A 6,848-nucleotide genomic window follows, 5' to 3' on the forward strand; every position below is an offset into this window, starting at 1 on the left:
GCTTTTGGTATGATTTGCATGGAACTAACCCGGACTAACGCTGTTTTCAGCAAAACTATTGTGGTGTTGTTTTTTGTGCAGAAATGAAAGTTCTCCAAATGAGCTGAAACTTTTTGACGATATTTTTTGGAACAAAAGAGACCCCTGAAGATTCGTGGAAGGACCGGAAGGTGAAGGAGTAGGGCACAAGACACCGGGGCATGCTAGGGGGCCCAAGCGCGCTCGGATGGGTTGTGCTCACCTCGTGGCCCATCTTCACGTGATTCCAACTCTAAAAAATCCTATAAATACCAAAAACCCCAGAAATAACCGTAGATCAGAAGTTCTACCACCGCAAGCCTCTGTAGCCATGAAAAACCAATCTAGACCCCGTTCCGGCACTCCGTCGAAGGGGGAGATCATCACGGTGGCCATCTTCATCATCTCAGCGGCCACAATGATGAGGAGGGAGTAGTCCACCCTCGGGGCTGAGGGTTTGTACCAGTAGCTATGTGTTTAATCTCTCTCTGTCTCTCGTGTTCTTGAGAGGTCACGATCTTGATGTATTGTGGGCTTTGTTAATATAGTTGGATCATATAGTGTTTTCCCCTCTCTATCTTGTTGTGATGAATTGAGTTTCCTTTGAGATTTAGTTTTATCAGATTGAATACTTTTATGGACTTGAGAGCACTTGATATATGTCTTGCAATTGAATACCCATGGTGACAATGGGGTATTATATGGATTCACTTGATATATGTTTTGGCACTCAATTCGTGGATTTCCGAGGTGACATTGGGTAATCTATGCATAGGGGTTGATGCACGTTCTCATCTCTTGTTTCTCTGATAGAAATCTTGGGGCGCTCTCTTAGGTTCTTTGTGGTGGATTGAGTATCATGAATCTGAATTTGCTTTGGTGTTATTTTTGTACGAACTCTTGATAGATGAATCGGAAATAATAACTTGATGTTATTTTAGTAAGAACTCTTGATAGATCGATCGGAAAAAATAACTTTGTGTTATTTTAGTACGGACTCTTGGATAGATCGATCGGATAGAATAGCTACAAACAATTTCTTCTTATGTTATCCACTAGATAAGAACTTTGGAGTGATTCTTCATCGCACGTTGAGGGATGGTTATATGGTCCAATTAGATTAGCATTGTTGAGAGATTGCACTAGCGAAAGTACGGACCCTAGGCCTTTTTTCAAGCATTGCAATACCGTTTGTGCTCACTTTTATCGATTGCTACCTTACTATTTTTATTTATTCAAATTATAAAAATATATTTCTACCATCCATATTACACTTTTATCACCATCTCTTTGCTGAACTAGTGTACCTATACAAATTGCCATTGTATTGGGTGTGTTGGGGACACAAGAGATTCTTTGTTATTTGGTTGTAGGGTTGTTTGAGAGAGACCATCTTCATCCAACACCTCCCATGGATTGATAAACCTTAGGTCATCCACTTGAGGGAAAATTGCTACTGTCCTACAACACTCTGCGCTTGGAGGCCCAACACGAGTGTACAAGAATAAAGTTGCATAGTAGACATCAAGGGCCGCCATGGTCCTGAGCTTATCTTGCCCGAGCTGGCAGGCGAGCCATTCATCTCGGATGTTCTGCTTAAATGCTACAATGGCCTCAACATCAGGACAGTCGAAAATCTGGTTCTTTTTGGTCAGGAACCAATTCCAGAGTTTCTGAGCAGACTCCCTAGGTTGCTGGATGACATGGCTGAGGTCGTCCGTGTCTGGAGGTCGAACATAAGTGCCCTGGAAATACGCCCCGAAGGCATCCTCAAGTGCTTCCCGGCTTCTGATGGGATGTGGAGGCAGGCTATTCAGCCAATGCCTCGCCGGCCCCTTTAACTTGAGCGACAAGTATTTCATAGCATGAAGATCGTATCCATTGACCATGATATGGAGAAGAAAGTCCTTGATCCACACAACTGGATCAGTCGTGCCATCATACGACTCTACATTGATGGGTTGAAAAATCATCAAGGAGCTGATGTTCCATTACCCTGTCTATAAAATAGATCAGGTGAGCAGGGCCTCGAAACCGAGCAGTGTCACACCAGACATCGGGAGATATCCATGTATAGGCTTGATCCTAAGCTCAATCGTTCCTGGCCAACCAGACATCATAGCCGGTGAGCCTAGATAGCACATGCCTTCTTGATCCGTAGATGGACTGAGGTGGTGCCCAATTTGCATCTATCTGGCGTCGAGTGTCATAAGGCTCAGAGTAATCAACATGGTCCTCGCCGTGACGGCATGGCAATGTTTGACTGTGAAAATCTTCCCTCGCTATCCTCTCACGACCTCTAGGGGGTCGGTCAGGTTGATCAACCTGTTAGTGTGTCAAAGGCATGTCATCGGTTACTTCTTCATCAAACTTAGGCAGCAGAAGCCTGCACGGGTAAGATTTGGGTGCGATGCGCCACCGCTCTTTGAGATCTTGCTTGGCCCAGAGTATTTCAACCCACTTGTCATTCAATACGTCTTGGTTGGCCAGCAGCTGTTGCTGCTTCCGCTTCATGCTCCTAGAGATGGCCACAATGTGTCATCGGAACCATTCTTGCTCAAAGGGGTCCTCGGGGACTATAAAGTCCTCGGTACCTAGGCTCTCGTCCTCCTCGGACAAAGGTAAGTAGTTGTTGTCAGTCCTTTCAAAGAGGTCATCAGGGTCTTCATCCTCAGGAATTCTTGCGAGACTGTGTTGCTGCCCTAGGGAGGCTTGAAAATCCTCCTCTAGATTGTTGGCCTCATTGGCTGCCACGCCGTTGTTGGTAGCGGTGGCGTTGTGCCTACTGGGGGTCCCCGTTGGTACCTCTCCTGTGCCTTCGACAATGTATTGACGGGTTCTTGGGAGTATCTACCATGTATACATCATAAGTAGATGTTGCAGTCCACTTCCCGGTGTTGACCAATGGCATAGTGGTTTCTGGAGGGCCGTCAACATCTTCATCCATGTGGTAGCCTCATCGTAGTCTAACACATCGGTTAAGTCATCGACCATGGTGACTAGGGTGGTGGGTGGGACATAAATTTCCCATCATCAGCTTTAAGTTCGATCTTGCCATAAATGAGGTTTAACCATCCGATATTGATAAGCTCTAGATGCGATTGAGTATCTCGTTTAGCTGAGATTGTTCCTCGGGGTTCATGGCCTAGCTATAAGCCGGGCTACCTCAAAGTATGCCTGGCACGTTCTCAGTATGGTGAGGGTCCAGAGTCGATTCCGGGTCTGGCATTGGAGTTGGTTCTAAACTTGATTTAGTGTCCAAGGTTGGGGGCGGACCAACGTCGGGGCTTGACAAGAAGACGAGCACTACAAAAAAACACTTCCGTGATGATACGTGTTTGTCACAGTAGGTCACGTTTTTTGTCATGCATGTACATCCATGATGATTTTATGATAGAATCAAGATAGCCATACATGTGTTGTTGTAGAAGTGTTCCATGGCAATACTAAAATTATCATCACAGAAGTGTCCACTTCCATGGAGATAAATGGCGTGTCATGGAAGTGCTTTCGTCAAGGGCAACTGACATGTGGCATCCACCGTAATGGGTCACCGTTAAGCTATCGTGTTCCAGTTTGGATCCGATAACCCGCTAACAGCCGTGACCAATGGGGATTATCCACATGTAAAATTCTCATTGGTCGGAGGAACCACGTGCCGGCTCAGCGTTGGGATAGATGTCAACCATCCAATCGACAAGAGGCGTGTATGATACGAAGACACATGGCACGACCCAACAATGGCCCATTTAGGTTAAAAAGGTCGGCCCGTTTGACTTGGTCAAAAGTTAACGAGCCAGCGCGTCGAAAGCCTGTTAACGGCTTGTGCGCCTATAGCCCATTTACGCCCATTAACTCACGACCATTATGGCCTTTCGAACTCGGCCCATTAGCGTCATGTGGGTAGTCCAATATAATTCGAGCCCGTTGTCACTTTCAGCCCATGTCTGGCCCGAGACGTCTTTTGGCACATATGAGGCCTTTTCTTTCTTTGGGCCCTTTAAAGGCCCGTGATTACTGTGGCCCATAATAAATAGTAAATTTCTTTGTACCCATTAATGGCCCATGATTCAGTTGGGCCGTTTGTAGCCCGTGTTATCTTTCGACCTTCTAAGGCCCATATATTCCCGGGCTCATTTCTGGCCTTCGGTTACTTGTGGTTCGTCACTAGCCTGTTCCACTAATGGGCCAAATTCAACCCATGGTTATAGTCGGCCCGTTTGTGGCCTGGTAACCTATCGGGCTCAATTCATCATGTATTGTATTATGGCCCATTAGCGACCAGTTAGCCTATGCTGCCTTATGGCCAATTAATGGTCCATTATGGCATGAGCCCATAAACAGACGATTCTGATTCTACCTCACTTACAGCCCAAATTGCATTCAAATAGTTGCCCACGATTGGCCCATGGATCCTACGACCCGTAAGAGGCCCATGGATCCTACTGCCCGTAAGAGGCCCATGGATCCTAAGGCTCGTAGGAGGCCCATGGATCCTAAGGCCCATAGGAGGCCTATGGTTCCTAAGGCGCGTAGGAGGCCCATGGATCCTAAAGACTGTAGGAGGCCTATGGATCCTACGGCCCGTGGGACTCCCATGGATCCTATGGCCCGTAGGAGGCCCATGGATCCTACGGCCCATAGGAGGACCATGGATCCTATGGCCAATAGGAGGGCCATTGTTCAATGGCCCATATGTGGACCATTGTTATTCTGTCCACTAGGAAATCAAGGAAAAATAACTATAGAACTATAAGCAAACAAATAAATAAGAGTATAAGAAAATAGATAAGAAAGCAACTAATGCTAGGATATTACAGCGATTACACAGATTACATCCACCGGGCATCAAAGTTTGCCACCAATGCAAATATAGGGAACAAAGCAGCATATTACATACACTGGTTGTCAAAGTTGCCGACCAGTGCAAATAGACGCCGCATCAAAACAAGTCCAGAACTGAAACCACTTCAGAAGAGCTCAATAAACAATATCTTGGGTACCCACCATGCTGGCAAGAAGCATATCAAGCCTATTACCTTTCTCTTGTTTGGTGATTAAATCCTCCAGTGCTTGTTGTTGCACTAGAACGTATGCATCTGAATTCTGCAGAGACTTCCTCGGTCCTTCGGCTTCGTGTTGCCACACATCTGATTGATGTCTTTCAACTTGAAGTTGAGACTCAAGAAGCCGAACTGATTCAGGCGGCGAGTTCGAAGAACTTGTGCCAGCAGTAGTGGCTAGTAACTTGAACACTACATCAAGACAAGACTTTGTGGTTGTCTCATTATCTTCAAGTTAGTTTTTATCAGCTTCTTGGAGACCAACAGGGATGTCTCACTATGTTGATCCTTATCTGCATTACTTCCTTTACAATTGCATAACGAGGTACTCTTCTCCAATATTTTGTCGGCATTCTAAAAGGGAAACAAGTAGACACATCACAGGTTTGGCATGTTGTATATGAAACTCATTTTGGTAAACCAGTTCAGTAGTAAAGTGGACAGGATAATAGCCTGAAACAAACATATATTTATGTACTATGGTCACTGTATGGTCTATATCCTTCTAGTTTATGTTGCCAAATGAAGATAGAGGCACAGTTTGAATCATATCTGTTTAAGACAAAGCAGCATAGACAGAATATAAGTGTGGGAAACTATACAACACTAACAACACTTGCAATGTGAATAACATGTGAACATAATTGTTTATACAATTGAAACTGAAATCAACATAGAGAAAGTAACAAAAGCAAACCAGTTAAAGAAACAGGTTTAAAACATACCTATTGCGCCATTGGAGTTTCAATTGCATTCAAATTTGAAATTAGTTTATATGAGTAAATACACTAATGCGACAACAAAGGAGTATGAACCATAGCTATGGAACCTAACCTGAGAACAATTCTTCTTATGTTTAAGCATTGAGTTGGGGTTCAGAGTGGTGGTCCTCGTGCTTTGGGCACTGCAGTTGCCTTACTAACTCCTGGTGTTTGGGTGCTATGTGGTGGAGAAGGTCCTGCGTCAACTAGAACTGGGTTACTATCTGCTGGGGTTGCACTAGTACAACGAGGTGCTATACAAATAGTTTTTAACCCCTTTCCGTGAAGGCGTTTTGAACCATCGCCAAGTGAGTGACTGCGATAGGGGGGTCCTTCCGACATGACCCAGAAACCAGCGGGGATAGGCCCTCCGGTCACACGGGCTCGGCAAAGTGAGGACGTGTGCGACGGGCAAGCAATCAAATACGGTTATACTTATAGTTGTGCTAAAAAATACAATTATACATGCCAAATCGTTTCCGGTCGTAAGTACATCCCACACAGTCAGTCCCGGCTAAATGTTTCCGTTCGTATGTACATTCCACACAGTCAATCCAAGGAATACGTTTCCGTTAGTATATACATCCCACACAGTTAATCCAAGAAGTACGTTTCCGTTCGTATGTACATCCCACACAGTCACTCCAAGGAAAACGTTTCAGTTCGTAGGTACATCACACATAATTTTCCCCATTAAATCGTTTGTGATAGCATCAGCATTGCAGACGATATGACAATTTTATCGTTTGCGTTATTGAATGCATCACACACGGTGTGCAGAAGAAACTGTGCGACAATGGTTGTCCATCACACACACTATTTATGTGGTAAACGTGTGTGCAAGGTGGCCTAACGCAAACAGTTTTCAAGAGGATGTAATGTGTGATTGTTCTATGATCGAACATTGTTTATTCCTAGAAACTGTGTGCGTTGCCTGAGGTCATCGCTCATGGTGTTTTCCCAATAACCGTTTGCAATTGAAAAACCTAATTAGCAGGATAATTGG

This window comes from Triticum aestivum, chromosome 2B, assembly GCF_018294505.1.
Source record: "Triticum aestivum cultivar Chinese Spring chromosome 2B, IWGSC CS RefSeq v2.1, whole genome shotgun sequence".
Lineage (NCBI taxonomy): Eukaryota > Viridiplantae > Streptophyta > Magnoliopsida > Poales > Poaceae > Triticum > Triticum aestivum.